Below are 19,782 nucleotides of genomic sequence, written 5' to 3'. Positions count from 1 at the left end.
ATTAAAAAAAGGTTTATATAATGGTATGTTTTCTTAAAAATATTAATAAATATAAATCAGTAGATGCAGATAAATTTAAATATAGAAATATAATTTCTAAATAAACAAAGAATAGTTTAAATAAAAGACATGAGAAAACAAATTGTGTCACAAATAACTTGTAATGAAAATTTATGAAGACATAACATTATCAATACCTGATAATTTATTGTTTACAGATTCTAATTAATATTAATTAGACTGTACTTAAACATTGTAACATCGATCCACTGTAAATGTATTTGAATAAAAATAAATTTTTATATATATATAAATATTTAACGATCTTACACAATCAGATTTAAATGAAATTAATCACTCTAAAAATCTTTATATTCCTATATAAAGGTATTGATGTTCCAAATTTAGATAATGTATTAAACGTAGATTTGTTGCATTATCACGTAATTGTATTGTGATTGAAAAAAAAAAGATCTAGTTGAAATAATAAAAAAATTTATTTTTTCCGCAATGACTTATTTAAAAAGTTTTGTTAAATAGACACTTTTTTCCTTACTTGGACCAAGAACTTAGAACCGACATGAAAACACGTCTAATATAAATAAGGTATTATACATTCATTATACGAAAAAGATATCATGAAGCTTATGAAATACAATTTTCACTAAAAAGTAATGTGTTGGTGTAGCTGAACGGATTAAGGTGCCAAACATTCGCATTCTGTAGTCTACTTGTTCAAAAACCGGTCAAGTTGTTTTTTTTTTTTTTTTATTCTTTAAAGTATGCAAAATGCAGATAAGTAATAATTTCTTATAAACTGGTAATTGTTTTAGTTCTTTTGTTTTTATTAAAAACGACTTATAAAATTCTGATCCTCGAATCTGATGGTCGGCTTTATTATTGTAAAATTCAATTAATTCTTTTGATTCTTTTCTTTATTATGATACCATGCTTTAAATTATTTCCCATCATTTAGTATTAAATAAATCCGTATTTATATCGATAATTAGCTTAAAATCGGTGAAAATACCATATGAAATACACATATGAGCATATGTAGAAAAACTGTAATTTACATAAGTAGAGATTAAAGATAAATGCTATTGTAATATCTGTCTAAACCAATATATAAAAAACCAATTAATTATGAATAGATTGAAACAACTAATTATGAACTGCTATGAGAAATCCCCAGATGTCAAATACAGTCTACAGTATGTTATAATAAAATATATTTATAACAAACTATGAATTGTGATGTAGAAGCTTTTGATCGATAAATTTACTGTATATTGGGGCTTTGTATGAAATTATTTTAGTCTCGCAAATCTGAAGGAACATATACAATAAAAGAATCATTAACTTGAAAAATGATGTTTACACCTCGTTTTTGCTTAAAGTAATGATGACCGATTGATGTAGAACATCATCATAGTTTTTCTTAAATTTACAAGATGAAGGAGTAGATTTATTGAAAAATTCATAGTGAAAAGGGGTTTCAGGTGAATTGACATATGCGAATTTCGCTAGAATTTTAAGCCTAATACAGTCACGTATTGTTTATTAATTTATAATAATATAGTTACATACTCTCCCTTGACAGGTACTATGATAAAACAACAGTAATAGGTTAAAGGTTGCATATTATTTAATTTAATAATAATAATAATAATTAAAAAAAAAATATTTTAATGATATAAAGCTAATGATTAACAATAAATAGAGATTAAAGATCAATTCTATATCTATCTAAACCTATCTATCTAATCTACATAACAAATAATTATTATTTCATTTAAATAATGATTGACAACTGACGTCTCGTTATAGAGTGGAGATTCCGCCGGTATCCCATGGCATCAGCAGCAGTCTATAGTAAATTATCATTAAATATCAAACTAAAACGAATAAGGTAGCATCTAAAGCATATGTTTTACTATGAATCTTTCAGTAAATCAACTATTTCAACATGCAAATTTAATGTGAACACACATTCATCATTGAAAGAAGCCGTTCTCTTTAATGTATTCGAATAAACCCGTGAAAAGAGACCCTGAGGTTCAAAAGTCATTTTATCTGTTGGTTATTTGTTGTAATTTTGGAGGCATCTCAAACCTGTGTTTTACTTTATAAATCCACTCTTTCGGCTGGTAAATTTAACTAGAAACACATGTTCATCCTTGAAAAGAGACTCTCAGGTTCCCTCTATTTTTTTTTACATTTTATTCTATGTCAACATTAAATTCTCTGATTTATTCCTTACAAACTGTCTCTTTAGTTTTTATGTTACCTATTTTCTACCATAGCATCTGCATCTTTAGAACTCAGACGTCTCTTAACGTCTTCTCTTTTTGCTGGACCCTTAACTCCAAAGTTTCAGATCTGCCTTTTTTAACAAATAAGATATCCGCAGCCAAATCTTCGCCATTACTACATTTGATCTGTTTCCATAAGTCTGCGTAGACCATTCCTTCTTTCTTGATGGTCACAATCGACCAAGCCGGACCTTGTGGCACTCTTTTCTTCGGTTCTTGGTCAATAAGAATAAGAGTTTCTGTTGCGTCTATTTTTCGAGTCCAATGTTCCAGAATTTTGCCGAGCTTGTCTCCAATCTCTTCATTCGGTGTGTGAAACAATAGTTTATCTTTCTCTGCGTTTCTTATTGATGAAGCGCTTTTGTGACTAGTCACTTAGAATAATTCTCTTGTGAAAAATTATTGAAATTTATCTAAGTCCTAAAACTAGTAAACAACTTACGACACACTAATCTGCAAGTACTTGTAACTTAGAATAATTTACCGCCTGTATTCCATTCTAAAACACTGGTTCTTATGAGGGAAAAATCACAAAACAAAAAAAATCAAATATCTCTGAAGTCCGTCAATCAAATCTCACAAAACTTTATAAACACATCAATTAATTATCTACCACAAAGTAACCTCGTCCAAACCAGTAAAAAAATTTAAAAAAAAGCCAATGCAAAAAGCAGTGTAAACCCGGAGAAAAAATAGACGTGTGTGCATATTATGAAATCTTCCACTCGAATCTATTTTTGACTTAATTTCTTTTTTTCAACTTGTTATTTCGTAATGATGCCATTGTTAAAAAAGCTTTTTTAAATTCATAAATATCGAATGCTTTTCATCATTTATATAATCTATATAATTTATATAAACAGACCAATTAGTCTGTTACCGGTCTAATCTAAATTGTTTGAGAAGCTACTACTGCACAGGCTTAGGCCAGTGTTGGAGAGTAAGGGGATAATTCCGGACCATCAGTTTGGGTTTAGGTGTGGCCATTCCACAATCGAACAATCCCATAGAGTTATCAGAATCATCAGTGGGTGTCTGGAAGAGCAGAAATTCTGCTCGGCGGCATTCTTAGACATCCAAACAGGCCTTTGATATGGTATGGATACCTGGTTTACTCTACAAGTTAAAGCTACAATTTCCTCAACCCTACTTCGTAGTCTTGCGGAATTATCTTGAGGGGCGTTTTGCTCAGGTGAAATGTAATTACGAGTTTTCAAGGTTCTTTGAGATTGGATCGGGTGTCCCTCAGAGCTCTTTGCTGGGCCCTGTGTTGTATTCTATATTCGCTGCGGATATTCCGGTCCTGGATGATTGCATCGTCGCCAAGTTCGCTGATGACACTGCTATCCTGGCCGTTAACGAAAACCCCGGCCTATCCTCGCAGACAAGATTATCCTGTGCCCAATCTGGACGTACGGTGTGGAATTGTGGGGAACGGCTAGTACTAGTAATGTGGAAATTATACAACGATTTCAGAACAAAGTAGCGAGGGTAATTGCCGAAGCTCCGTGGTTCACGCGAAATGATGAGATTCAGGATTATCTGGAGCTCCGATCGGTTCGTGAGATTGCACAACGACGCAATGTCAAATACCTGCAGAGGCTTGAGAATCATGTAAACCACTTTGCAATTAATCTACTCTAACAGCAGAGACGTCCGACGGTTGAAACGAACCCATGTACTCGACTTGGGGTCTGCGTAACAGTTTGGAATCTAACACCGTCAAGTTTAGTGGTGTCGTATCTAATTTCTTGTTACTTCTCTTTTTTATTTGTTATTAATGCTTGTTTTGTGGACTATATGGTACTGAAATTATTGGTTTGTGATCTATGAGTGAGCTTGAAATTTCATATTTGACTTTAACTTTGCTTACAACTGTTTATTGTGTATTATTTATTTTGGGGATTCCTTAACGATCTTCTTATCACGTGCTTTTGCCAGGAAACTTACTTATGGCTCCGCAGCAGAGCCGATTGTAATTATAATTGTTATTGAGCAAAAAATAAAAAAAATTATATAATCTGAAATTCTTAATTTTTTTTCATCTTTTTAAATTAATACAATAAATTCATTTTATAGCATTATAAATTACAATAAACATTTTTTTTGAGAATTTGTCATATTTTAATAAAAGAAATGATGTTGGCACGGAACAATCCAGCAAAATTACCCCTAATAATTATTACAAATAGACGCTAAATAAGAATATCTATAAAAGAAATGTTTAAAATAGAGTTACTTCAAATGTCTTCTGAGAGGTATCGTAGACTATAAAATCATTTTAAAAAATAATTTTAGTTATAAATAGAAATAAAATGTTCATCACATACGGCACATTATTTGCCGTAACGCACAGTCAAGTACAAAACGGCAACAAAGAGGCCCGTACAGCACAAGAATTAAGTTAAATAACTTACCATTCAGAACTGTACGGGAACTGCGCAAATGACGACAAGCATACAGCAAGTCCTTATTTATTACGGCACATATATGCGTCGTACCGCAGCGAACGTATTAAACAAAATTAACCAATCAGGTCGAGAGAAGCGAGCCCTTATCGTCTATTTAGGACTAACCTAGATCTCCGATGTGTTCGTTATCCTCATCGTTGTGAGAAATATTTTACAGATATTCATTAAATAAAAAAAAGTCATTTTCCTTCATTATGTTTCTGTTGCCATGGTTAAATATAATGAGGTAAAAAAAATAATTTTTGTCTCTTTAATGATTAACTTTAATACTATTACTCGCTAAGGTCGACTGGCTCTCGCGCGAAGCAGTTGCAGACGTACAGAACCTACTTCAACCTTTCACATTCACATATTTGAATGTGTAATTCTGTTTTAATTTTGAATTATTTTTACAGATTGTGTAATTTATGTTTTAATCTTTGAATTACTTTCACTCAGAATTTTTCAGTAGGTAATAATGATAATTTTCATATTATAACATATCTTTAACAACAGCATATGAATAATGTCGAAGTTATAAATAAATGGAGGGAAAATCGTTCTCTTTAATTATGTGTTACTTATTTACTTTAGTACGTTAAAAGAAAGAGTCAATGTAAACAATTTTAATAATTTTTTACACTTAATTTGTAGTCTAATTAATTTAAATTGGGAAACATTTTTTTTCTAGATCTAGAAAGTAAGGAATTTCAAAATCGGGGGTTAACCACACAATTTGTTATATTGAGTTCCGAATATTGTTTATATTTAGAATGAAAAAATTGTGATCGTTTTCAGTTAATGATTTTGGTGAATCTAATCTTTGAACTTCAGAAGTTTCAATAATGATTTGTAATAAATATAATTGAAAAAAAATCACAATTGAAGGATGTAGATAAAAAATATAACCTTTTTCCCACTTATGATAATTTTCTTTTGCTTTTTATAATATCACTTTTGAACTACCCCTCCAAAGAATTTCTATTGGTTATTTATAAGTAATATATTAGTATTTAATATCTTTTTTAATATAAACTATGTATGTAATTTTTAAAAGTTTTTATCGTATTCAAAATTAATTTATTTTAGATTATATCTCTAATCATTATACATAAATTAAAATTTTATTTTATATGTCATTTAATATCATAAAAAATAAATCTAAATTTATTTAATAATACACATGCAAAAGAAGATTATCTTTTTTAAATACGACATTATCATTGGAGAAATTCATAAAAGAAGAATAAGATGAAATTCAATTCAAAAGCGGTGAAATGTAAAAACATTATAAAAGAGAACCAACATCGTTGTTTTTTGTGGTTAAGAAATCGTAGAATATATATTACAAATAACCTACAATTCCAGAGAAAAGTAAATTTAATTTTTTTTAAATTAACGGTCTAATGGAAATTTAGGTATACTTTATTAGAATATTAACGGATTAAAATAGTTAAAATTTAAAAAAAAAACTCACCAGTTGTCTTCTTCGTTTAAAAGATTTAGAAAAAATTTATTCTAATACATTTTTTTATAATTATGAAAAAATAAATAATACAATAATTTACGGCTTGACTTCCGAAGTTTTAATAATTACGCGATAAATTTCCAAGAAGTTATAACACCAGGAAGTATGTTGCATGAAAAACACGTAAGCTGTTCATTTGTCTTACTTAAGTATATCTACTCCCCTCCATATCATCAGACGCCGCCCATTAATGCATTATATTAGTATTAAAAACATTTTATATTTTTATACGAAAAAATATAAAGATACTTAAATTTGATTTAATGCAGTTATAAATGCAGTTTACCTCGGCCTAAAACTTACCGTAACGCGATCAAACAGACGTAAACTGAAAAAAATCGGAAAGCTATAAAGAACTGGTCACCCAATACACATATTATGATAATGAGTTTTCTTTCAAAGTTAGAACTTCCATTACTTTTATAAGAAACAAAAATTTTTTATCAATAATTATTATTATTATTACTTTCCCGCCTAGATAGCGCTTTAGCAGAGCAAAAGCTCTAAAGTGAAAGAATTGTAATCGGTCCAGTTTGGGCATATGCGATTTTCACCGGATTTCGACGTTTTGAAACCTAAGGAACTTAAAAAACCGGATGGAAATTTTCCAGATGATTCGTACGTACGGGTGTTTGGTATCTAAAACACTTTTTATCTCCAAAACTACGGGATCGATTTTAACCAAAGTTGGTCAAATTACTTCTATATATGAGGCATTGATGTCATTAAGTTTTCAACGTAAAAAGGTCAACGGGGTAAAGCTATAGAGTAAGATTACCCTCAGTATCTCGAGATTTCGCCTAATTAAGGTCATATTATTCTTAGGCGCATTTGTAATTAAAAAATAACAATATTTGCAAAAATATTTATGCAAAATCGCAAACCACCATAAAAAATGTTGTTTTAATCGTCTGCTATGTTGTGACATCACAGGTGAGCGGTAGAATTAAATAAATCAGTAATATTTAAAGTGTAAAAAAGTAACTAGGTCTGGCTAGGTCTCGCGCCCGGTTCACTCGGTACCTGGTGGGTTAAAACTCCGGGGTACGCCAGTCTATCATCTATAAAAGCGAACTTTTTTCTATGTAAGTTGTGAAATTACATTAGTTTAGTTAGTGCTGACCGTCGCCGCTAGTACCGCCACACCCGCGCGAATTAAATACGGTATGCGCACGCGCTTTAGTTGTAATCATTGAATTAAGTAAACGAAAAAATATTATATTTAAATAAAATAATAAATATTTTTAATTAACTTGTGTGTGTAAGAAGTGAATCAGAAATATCCCACAGTTGTAAAACTTTTCCGGAACGCAGCTTTAGCCGTGTGACGGTATTTTAGTAGTTGTAGGATTTGACTGTAGTTGTGGGACATCGGAAAAGTCCTACAACTGTGATGTCATCTTTTTTTTTAAATTCTATATTGAGGTATTTATATTTCCACTGAAAGCTGATAAGTTAAGTAATTGGGAAATTTTCACTAATTTAAGATTTTAAGCCATTCGTAAATTCTATTTGCATTTTTTTTCAATTTTGATATTTTCATTCATTTATGTAACAAATCTAAATGAAGCAAACCATTCTTCCTCATAAGTAACTTATTGTTTATAAGATTGATTATAAATTGTAAAAATATTTTAATGTTATCATTATATAATGAAATATATTTATATTTTTTGGTTCCAGATTTTAAATTATTATGATTACAGGAAACGGCTATAGGAGGTATGAAAAAAAGTCGTTACTCTTTTTCCAAATGTAGGTTTGAAATTATTTTACATCATTGTTTATTACTATCTTTCTTTTTTTTCTTCTATTGTCTATATAAATAAAAGAAAATTTGCGTTTGTGGTGCCCTAATAACTCAAAAACTAAACCAATTACGCTGAAAATACCACAATTTATTATTATTTGTCACGGGAGTGTTTATATGTTATTACATATATAATATTTAATAATATAATTTAATCACATAATAACTGTCTGAGGAAGTCGATATTGAAACAGACGACGATTGACGATATCTCTTGATATACACAACGACATTAAATTTAGTAAAAGAAGTTTTACGTATTATTAACTTTTACGATTTATTTATGTAGTAGTGAGGTTTGAACTGTGGTAAACGTTCTGTCAATAGTTAAGCAATGCCGGGTCCACTAGTATTAAATACAGATGAACCCATGTCTCTCAGAATGCTCCCAGAATTAAGTATTCTATTTTTTGATTATTTTATTTCTTTTTCTTGATAAATTAATTCATTAGAGAAGCGTAAAATTTGTACGCTTAAATGTCCTACGAAATGGAATTTTACAGGAAAAAATGTCGTGCCAAATTGGGAGGTTCGAACTCGGGATCCCGGATGAAAAGCTGGGAGGCTACCACTCCACCACCAAAATCGGGAAATTTTTCATTAAATACATTTTTTTTTTAATGTTAATAAATTTATACCTTATTGTAAATTTAAAAAATATATTTTTAGGTTTTACTTCCTTTGCATGTTGTAGATTTCGTATCTAGAGATAGGAAGGAAAATGGAAGGACAGGAAAAGAAAAAAACAAAGGAAGATTATATATTTAAATATACATATATATATATATATATATATATATATATATATATATATATATACACGAGGCGCGAAAATAAAGTAATGAGACTGATTTTTCTTTGCAAGATGTGGCAACCCTGCAGCTTGCGTAGGCACACCATCTTTGACCTTGGTCTATAGGCTACTTCTAGTCCAAGCGGCACATTGATGCAACTGCTCAGTCGTGAGTTGTGCTGTAATAAGTGAACACGTGTTTGTGTCTCTCGTCACAGAAATGAAACCGCAAAATATTGCGCAACGGTATGCCATTTCTTTTTGCGTTAAATCGGGTGAAAACGCGACGACAACTTATGGTAAGCTTCAGAAGGCTTTTGGAGAGGAGGTTATGTCAAGAGCTCAAGTTTTTCGGCCGTATAAAATTTTTAGTGAAGGCAGAACGAATGTTGAAGATGAAGACCGCAGTGGACGACCATATCAACCTCACGGACAGATGTCAACTTGACCAGGGTGCGTGAAATCGTACGATCTGATCGAAGATTATCCGTGAAAATGATTGCAGACGAACTCAACATCAATCGAGAAACGGTTCGTCTAATATTAACTGAAGATCTTTGTACGAGAAAGATTTGTGCAAAAATGGTCCCCAAAAATCTCACACAACAACAGCGAGAAACTCTGAAAAATGTGGCAGCCGATCTGTTAAAGCTAACGGAAATCAATCCAGATTTGTTGAGCCGTGTTATTACTGGTGATGAAGGTTGGTTTTTTCAATACGATCCACAGACAAAACGCCAAAGTTCGCAACGGTGCTCAAAGGGATCACCCAGACCAAAAAAAGCTCGCATGTCAAAGTCAAAAGTGAAATGCATACTTGTGTGCTTCTTCGATTCCAAGGGAATTGTGCCTCCTGGACAAACAGTTAACCAAAATTTCTACAAAGAAATTTTAGAAAGACTTCGTAAACGAGTTCTTCGTGTCCGTGCCAACATTGCTGATAATTGGATTCTGCATCACGATAATGCGCCATCTCATACTGCTCTGTCAGTACAGCAATTTTTAACCTCAAAACAAATTTCAGTACTACCACAGCCACCTTATTCACCAGATATCGCTCCGTGCAATTTGTTCTATTTCCAAGAGTCAAAATGGCGGTCAAGGGACACCATTTTCAAACAACACAAGATGTCCAAAAAGCAGTGACGAGGTTCTTGGAGGATATTACAGAAGATGAGTTCCAGAAATGTTACTATCAATGGCAGAAGCGCAGCTATAAGTGTGTGCAATCAGAGGGGAACTACTTTGAAGGAGACACACTAAACATGACTAAAACGGTAAGCAACCTTTTTTTTCACATCAGTCTCATTACTTTATTGTCTCACCTCGTTTATATATATATATATATTAGTTATATTACAGTAAAATCCTGATGCATTGCACTCCATACGTCACGTGATTAGCCTATGCCTGGTCTCCAGAAAAGCCTCCGAGAGAAAGAAATGTAATGCAGTTGCAACCTTTACTTTCTTTATTTTAATTGTGAGAACAATTATTCAGATCAAGCCAGACTCTCATAGGTTAAAGTTATCTTAAGCTAGGAACTCGTTCGATACTATATCGTCCTATTATATAATGTTAGCATGTACGCATAACTTACATTTGTAGTGTATAATTAGTGTTTATTTGTATATCAAAGAATATTGTATGGGACATTGTGTTTTTAAATGAAATGTATATTTTTTTTATAAAAACATCATCGTTGCGTTTCGACATAACTAGCGCAGTCGGTAGAACTATTTAAATTGTATCAGAACCTTTGATATCATTTTCGATTTCAATCGTTAGTGAAGAGGACTAAATAAAATTCATCTCGAGAAGTTAATGAATATAATTTCTTCGATCGTCGAATCGTCAACGAGGTGCAACGGACGACAAGAGTAAGAAATTATTATTCGTCCGAGTCCAAATCGAAGACATTAATCAATCGAAGGCAGACCAATCAACGAAGGTAACCCAGTTATCGAAGGCAACCCGATCACCAAGTATATAATGTTACAGTAATACTGTAAGTAAGGAAAACATTTAAACAGTTTATAAGAAATATTTCAGTAATTTTTATAAAATGAATATCTGTGTGTATAATATAATTAATATTTAATGATATTCAATACGGCAGTACCGATATTGAAAAAGAGTTTTTTGGATATGATCCCTGAATTTACAGGCGATTTCCCTGAATTTACAGGTGATCCATTAATATCAAATCATTTCATTACTTTATGTGATAAATTAGTAGGAAAATTTTATGTCACCTATACGCCGGACAACTTTCAAAATGAATATTTGTTTTCCACGATTATTTATAAAATAAAATCAGCTCCATTAGAATTAGTAATAGCATCTATTTGTTATAAATGGAATGATGTCAGGTTATCATCATATATATTAAATGGTTATCTCGAAAAAAGAGATTGTTTTACGTTAAATTTAGAATTATCTGAATTAAAACAAGAGAAAAATGAAACTCCTTTGGATTTTTATGAACGTATACAAAGGTTATTAACATGCAAATTGCATATTTTACAGATAAAGAGGTAGTAATAGCAAAGGTTTTAATTGAATATGTAACGAAGTTTGCGTTAAGTGTATTATTAACAGGCTTAAATGAAGCGATAGGATCGCTAATACGAACCAAAAATCCTAATTCCTTAGAAGAAGCATTAGTTATGTTAACCGATGATTTTCAATTTAAAATAAATAAGTATAATTTTAATAATAATACTAATCGATTTGTAAAAAAACGCTGCACCGATCCGAAATCCGAATACCTATAAAAACCAGATCCCAAGATACCCCAGTTATTACTAAATTATATTCCTAAAACCCCAAGCTTCCAAAGAGCACCTTTTAATAGACAACCTTATAACCACACACAGTCCAATTATTATCAGAAAACTTCCTTTCAAAATCCTGATCAACGACAATCATTTAAACGAACACAGGAAGTAACAATGAGTATAAATACTAGGAATTCGGTAGAACCGCCGAGTAAACACCCGAAACTATATCAACTGGCGAGTAATATGCCCAGAAATTAAATATTAAAGGAACCTTACAATAACATTACTAAACCGATGGGTAGAATTAATCTAAGAAGCAATAATATTAACAAGTATAGTAATAATAATAATTATTATAAAAATAACAAGATTGATAACGGTAATTTTTTAGAAGACGTAACCCTCGGAACTTATTCGGAATAATGAATTTACACTCAGAAATAGATGAATTACCCTACATTACAGATCCAACCACTAGGTTTAGAATTTTAATTGATACTGGAAGTACCATGTCGTTTGTGAAAAAAATTATCGGAAATAAATATTATAAATAATATTTAGGCAACGTCCCATTTGAAGTGACTACAGCCATGGCACTTATAAGGAACAATTTAGTACATTAATATCAATATTAGGGAATAACAAGAATAAATATTATTTGTTCAACTTACATAGAGATTTTGATTTATTGCTATGGTCGGATAATAGAGATGAGAATTAATATACATTTAAAAAAGTAATAAATTCACATATAAAAATATTGTAATGCCAATACGTTATTTTAATAGAAATGAAGTAGAAACAGAAACAAAAGCTGTTAATAATAAAAATTTATATCAGATAAAAACACATACGAAATGTAATATTAAATTTCCTGTGGATAATATTTAAACCGGTCACGAAGTATTACATAATAGGAACTAAGATGGCCTAGAAATTTCATAGATCTTTGTCAATGTCAAAGATAGTGAAGCCTACTGTGCAATTACAAATCTTATCCTTGTAAAGAGAAAGATATTATGTAACACGCGACTATATTTAAAAACATTGGACGATTATAAATGTGTACTAGTGTATAATAATGATAATACCAATAAATGTGTCGAGAAGAAAAATAGTAATAACAATAACAATTTTTTTTTATGCACGGAGGATCGGGCTCCCGCTGATGGTATTATCCAATCACTATCAGCAGACTACCGACTAAAACCACCCCCCTTTCTACCAGGACTCGACCCGGAACCGTTTAACACATTACTTCCGGTCGAGTCCTCCTATACTAGCCTGATTAGGTGCTACCTAATTTTCAGGACAATCCAGGTCAACCTTTTTGGCCCTGAGAATGTTGCCGACGAATGGGGTTACACTTTCCCAGCCGGTCAGGTCACGGAGCATCATCGCAACCACGTTGTGGGGACTCATTGCTCCGAGATCCGCCTCTAGTGTCCCTCGATCTGCCGCCCACCGAGCACATTTGAAAAAGGTGTGCTCAGCGTCGTCCTGTACACCGGGGTAATACAGGCAGTCGGGGGACGGCGCTTTCCCTATGACATGGAGGTAAGCGCAGAAGTACCCGTGACCCGATAAAAATTGGGTCTCGTAGTACTCCAACTCTCCATGCCGTCGCTCCGCCCACGGTCTGACCAGAGGGTCCATCGTCCTCTGGTCTCGTGGTCCCAGGTCTCTTGCCATGCGAGGAACGTGCGAGTGCGTTACTCGTTAATAATAATAATAATAATAAGAGGAAGATGAAGAAACGTAGGAATAATAACAATAATTTCATATTGTCAATATTATTGACGAAGATATTAATAGTGAACTTAATAATTATAACAAAGAAAGTATGGAAATAGAAATGGCAGTAAAGTAAATAATATTGAATCGTTGGCAAATACTATTAGAAATGTTAGAAAAAAAAAAGAAATGATATTATATATAATAATATATTGCCGGAAAATATGATAGGAACTAGTAATAATTTTAATTTAATTAGTAAAGTGATGAAGGAAGTTAAAATGACGATAGATAATTGTAATACTAGGTTGCTAGAAATTACAAGACGTAAAAGAAATATCAGTAATAAAAATAGAAATAATAATATTATAAATAAAGGTAAGGAAAAAAATCGGTATAAGATGTAGAGAAAATATAAGGAAAATCAGGAAAAATATTAGTAATAATTTTAATTTAATTAATCAAATAAAACAATTAGATTTATAAAAAATTAGGACCGATCATATGAATAATGAAGAAACGGAAGAAATAATTAATTTAATAAAATAATATGCAGATATTTTTCACGTAGATGGAAACGATTTAACGTTTACCAATCAAATTAAACATAAAATTAGGACGGCAGATGAGAATACCCGTATACAGTCGCAATTGTATGTACCCAGAAACATTTATGAAAGAAATAGAAAGTCATATTAATGAAATGTTAAAAGAAAAATTTATTCAGCCTTCACGTTCACCCTGGACTTCACCAATTTGGTTAGTACCAAAGAAACTTGATGCTTCAGGCAAACAGAAACATAGATTAGAATAAATTCTTCTAGACTTCTGGGGTTTAAATGATAAAATAATGGATAATTTTTCATAATAGATATTCTGGATAAATTAGGCGGGGCATAATATTTTTTACGATGTTAGATTCAGCCTCAGGGTTTCATCAAGTACAAATGGACCAAGACATTAATTTTTGAGAAAAGACTGCAATTTCAACTGAGATAGGAGATTATGAATTTTAAAGAATGCTTTTTGGATTAAAAAATACCCCACCGACATTTTCTTCAAAGAATTATTAATAATGTGTTGCGGGGAGTACAGAATGAAACTTGCCTAATTCATTTAGATTATATTATTATGTATTCTACTTGTTTAAAGGAGCATATTTTAAGATTAAAAAATGTATTTGATTGATCGAGGTCGGACTCAAGGTCAGATCATCGTGGAATGGAAGAAACGTATCAGCAGATTAAAAGAAAATATTACGTCCCGTTTCTTCTACTACTGGCAGTTCAAGAAAGTACTTAATATTATATTATTTTTACAGATCTTACAATTAACTTTTAATATATTTTCAAATTCTCTTATATTGCTTAGTTTAAGTTCTAATGATAATCTGTTATGATAATATTTAGATATTTTCAATATTTCACTAAATAATTCCTTTGTGGATATAATACTTGGGTGAGCGTTCCTACCTTCAAAAATGTTAGTCTGTTTTTTATATCTTGTACAAGGCTTAATACAATATTATATCACATATTTATTTGATTCAGAAATCTTTTATTTCTCTAATTCTACAAAATCATTTACATTTTTATTTATTAATAACAATTTTTCAACTCATTAAAATTATCTTCAGTTACCTTTATCGTCTTATTGAATTCACTCATAATATCTACATTTACAGTATATTGATCATTGATTTGATCAATTACACCATTCTGTTAATATTTTATTTTATTTAATATTACCTCATCATTAGCATTCATACTTCCTGTAATCATTTATATAATTGAACCGAAGCCAATCACATTTTTCTCGCATATTATTATTATTATTACTTAACAATATCATTTCTAACTTTTCTATTATTAACTTATTATGATTAATAAATCTTATACAATTACTCACATCTCTATATTTACTACTATTTTTTATAACGAACTACTTATATCATACAATTCTTTATTATTAACGTTATGTAATAGATTTAAATAAATGTTATTCAAGTTTTATGCATTATTAAACAACTAATTTAAATCATAACGCACAAAAGTATGATAAATATTTTCTAACTTAGTTATACCTAAATTAACTGGTGCAATTACAGAATTTATTGTAACATCATCTTTGATTTCTGCTGCTTTTGCTTCTACCAATGGGGATTTATCTCATTTAAGGACATATACACATACCTGGAACAGGATTTATGTAGGGATTAGTATTTACATTGTAAAATTGGTTTTCTCATCGAATTTTCTTAAATTTTACAGAACGTTTTATATTTGATAAATGAATTTTATTTTTCATAAATCTTCCTTCAATTTCCGCTGTTTTCCTTTCTTCGTTAACCGCCGTAATAGTTTTCTTATTAAATTTATTTTTTGTTTTACTTTTTTCTGGACCGATTTAACATATCCTACTTGTGGAATTATTAGTAATTCTTCCCTACTAATTTTCCCCTTTTTCGTTTGTTCCTTTGTTATTCGTTTGTTTCCTTTTTTCGTTATTTCCCTTACATGTTCATATAATTTACTAACTTTTCCTTTATGTGTATTAATATAATCGTTCATTACTTGCTGTTGCAAATCTATTTCTAAAATGAACCGGGATTAATATGGCCATACACTACTTCATAAGGGGTCAGATTATTAACCGAATGAATACTACTGTTATATGTGATTACTGCGTATTTTACTTTAGTTTCTATATTTTCATTTTCAAATTCTTCCCTGTAATTAAATATTCTAATATGCTCGTTTAGTGTGTAGTGGAAACACTACATATTCCGTTTGAATGTAGATTCTCTGCGCTTGTAAAATGTATTTTTATTTTATGTAACTTCATTAATTCTTTAATTACAGTATTGTTAAATTCAGTACCATTATCTGAAATAATTATTTCGGAAACTTAATGGTGAATAGAATAATTCAATAATTTGATTGCTACTTCCGTTGCTTATGGGTCTGAAATTAATTACACTTGGGCATATTTTGAAAAACAATCAATAATTGTTAAACAATTTTTATTTTTCAATTGAAACACTATCCATATGAAATACTTATAGTGGCTTATTAGGCGTTGGAGTTAAATTCATTTTAATTGTAAGGTGGTCCTTTCATATTTTGTGTTTAATCATATATCGCATTTATTAATATAATTCTCTGTGAACCTTTAAATTCGGGGCATACTATTTTCTTTTATCTGCTAATATGTTTCTTCTATTCCACGATGATCTGGTTTTCCTATATGATAATTTTTTTTATGATTTCTTGTGATTAATCATTATTAACAATATCTAATAATTTACTATTACATTTAATCAATTGTAGATGACTACTCTTAAAATATTCAGCTATAACATTTGTAAATCTTTCATAAAAATAATTTCCAAAGTACAAACTATATTTTACATTTGGCATAAAAATATTCATAAACAAAATTAATTATATTATAAACGAAATTTTTTTTCAGATATTTTTACATTTATTCTTGTCAGTGTTTTCAAATAATTTTTGTATTTTAACTTTTTTGGATTATTTTTAACTAATTTTAATATTATTTGATGCTTATCATAATTTACTGGATCCTCTGATATTGGCATATTAGTTATAGTATTACCTTCAAAATTTGTTGGTCATCATGTTCTTCCATTTGATATATCTCCCCTAACTGGTTTTCTACCTGCTAATTCTAGAAAATATAAACTGGTATGTTTGGTTCACTAACGATCAATTTCGTTTGTACTATATTACTGGGTTATTTCCTAATTTTTTATTTATTCTTTCATTAACTGAATACGTGATTATACATAGTACAGGCAATTTGTCATCAAAATAGGCTGTATTTGAAAATCCTTACCTACCGATTAATCTTTTGTCCATGCGTTACGGGTGATGAGGGAAGCTTAACTCCAGATTTTTAACATCCCCCTCCCATAAATTTTTGAAAAACTCGAAATGCTCAAAAAATTTTTGAAATGCGTTTTTCTCTGAATCTATGCATTTAAGAGAAAAGTTATACAAACAAAAAATGTAGAGGACATTCTCCTCTACAAATAATGTCTTTTAAGTTATGCCGTATAATTTTAAATTGAAATACTAGGTAGCGCTGAAGTTGTAAAAAAACGTTGTAAACTACTAGACCGGTTTCGAACACGTGCCCAATTCACAACATTTTCACACTTTTACAAGCTACAGCTCCAAAACAGTAAGTCGTACAAGAAAATTGTTTAAATAAAAGTTGTCTGTTTTTTTGAGATTAACCACTTTTCCAAATGCAATACAGATGAAAAACATTTTTTTGGTGAAAAAACCGAAAAAACACGGTTTTTACAACTTCCTAGTATTTCAATTTAAAATTATACGGCATAACTTCACAGACATTAATTGTAGAGGAGAATGTCCTCTACAGTTTTTGTTTGTAAAACTTTTCTCTAAAATGCATAGATTCAGAGAAAAACGCGTTTCAAAAACGTTTTGAGTTTTTCAAAAATCTATGGGAAGGGGATGTTAAAAATCTGGAGTTAAGCTTCCCTCATCATCCCTAACATATGGAAAAAAACATCAATCGGAAGGTAAGGATTTTCAAATAAAAATACTGACTGTACTGACTGACTGAACTGAAATACTGACTGACTCTACTAACATCTGTATTTTGATTTTTCTTTCCTTTTTTATACGCTATTTCATAATCAAATTTTTCTAATTTTAAACGCCATCTGAGCAATTTTGAAATTGGCTCTTTATTGAAAATAACCATTGTAACGGGTTGTAATCAATAAAAAATTTTAACTTCTTACAATAAAGATACGGGCGAAAAGATTTTGTTGCCCACACTATTACAAGTAACGCTTTTCCGATAGTGGAATAATTTTGTACAGTTTCATTGAGGGTCCTTCTTGCATATCCTACTGGTAAAACTGCACAGTCTTTGTTTTGGCTTAATATTGCACCCACTGCTTCGTTTCTAGCATCACTTATAAGACAGAATTCTTTATTAAAATCTAGGTAATGTAGTAACGGTTCATTTGTTAAATATGTTAACTTAAAAATTTAGCCAATGATTTTATTATATTTGGAAAGTTTTCAATAAATTTACGGTAATAACCTAATAATCCTAAAAACCTTTAATTTGTTTCGTGGTTTTAGGTATTGAATATTTTTTTATTACCTCTAACATTTTTGGGTCCGGCTTAACTCCATCCGGTGTTACAACATGTCCTAAGTATCTTCCTACTTCTTCCCTTAAAAATTCAGTTTTATCTAATTGTATTTTAGAATGTTCAAACTTGAGTCTATCAAATACTTTTTTTAATCTTAAAATATGCTCCTGTAAACTAGTAGAATACATAATAATATCATCTAAATAAACTAGGCAAATTTCATTCTGTACTCTCCAAAATACATTATTAACTCTTTGAAATATCAGTGGGCTATATTTAATCCAAAAAGCATTTTTCATAATGTCCTATCTCAGTTGAAATTGCATTCTTTTCTCAACTGTCTTGGTGCATTTCTACTTGATGAAACCCTGAGGCTAAATCTAAAGTCTTAAAAAATATTGTACCCCGCCTAATTTATCCAGAATATTTGGTAATGGAAATTTATCATCAATTGTTTTACCATTTAAACCTCTAAAGTCAATTACTAATCTATATTTCTGTTTGCATGAAGCATCAAGTTTCTTTGGTACTAACCAAACTGGTGAATTCCAGGGTGAACGTGAAGGCTGAATAAATTTTTCTTTTAACATTTCATTAATATGACTTTCTATTTCTTTCATAAATGTTTCTGGGTACATGCAATTGCGACTGTATACGGGTATTCTCATCTGCCGTCCTAATTTTATGTTTAATTTGACTGGTAAACGTTAAATCGTTTCCATCTACGTGAAAAATATCTGCATATTATTTTATTAAATTAATTATTTCTTCCGTTTCTTCATTATTCATATGATCGGTCCTAATTTTTTATAAATCTAATTGTTTTATTTGATTAATTAAATTAAAATTATTACTAATATTTTTCCTGATTTTCCTTATATTTTCTCCACATCTTATACCGATTTTTTTCCTTACATTTATTTATAATATTATTATTTCTATTTTTATTACTGATATTTCTTTTACGTCTTGTAATTTCTAGCAACGTAGTTTTACAATTATTTATCGTCATTTTAACTTCCTTCATCACTTTACTAATTAAATTAAAATTATTACTAGTTCCTATCATATTTTCCGGCAACATATTATTTTTTATTATTAAATATTTATTATAATTATTATTTATTATTTTCATGTTATTATTTACATAATCATTTCTTTTTTTCTAACATTTCTATTAATAATTGGCAACGAATAAATATTGGTAT

At 30.2% G+C, this 19,782-nt stretch overlaps 1 protein-coding gene across 2 annotated transcripts in view; it reads right to left on the bottom strand.

Annotated features, from left to right (window-relative positions):
- LOC142329814 (protein scarlet-like) overlaps nucleotides 1-19,782 on the bottom strand; it is a 104,472-nt gene that overhangs the window by 61,451 nt on the left and 23,239 nt on the right. Inside the window, exon 1 of one of the 2 annotated variants that reach the window (XM_075374660.1) lies at nucleotides 6,243-6,380. The exons of the other annotated variant lie outside the window; for it this stretch is intronic. The gene's annotated coding sequence lies outside the window, so the exon portion shown is untranslated. Of the gene's footprint in view, nucleotides 1-6,242; nucleotides 6,381-19,782 lie in introns of those variants that run through there. 2 annotated transcript variants of the gene reach the window in all.

Source organism: Lycorma delicatula, chromosome 9 (genome assembly GCF_047948215.1).
Source record: "Lycorma delicatula isolate Av1 chromosome 9, ASM4794821v1, whole genome shotgun sequence".
NCBI classification, from domain to species: domain Eukaryota; kingdom Metazoa; phylum Arthropoda; class Insecta; order Hemiptera; family Fulgoridae; genus Lycorma; species Lycorma delicatula.
Note: the sequence above shows the minus strand (reverse complement) of the source record. Positions and strands in the feature narration are given on the sequence as shown.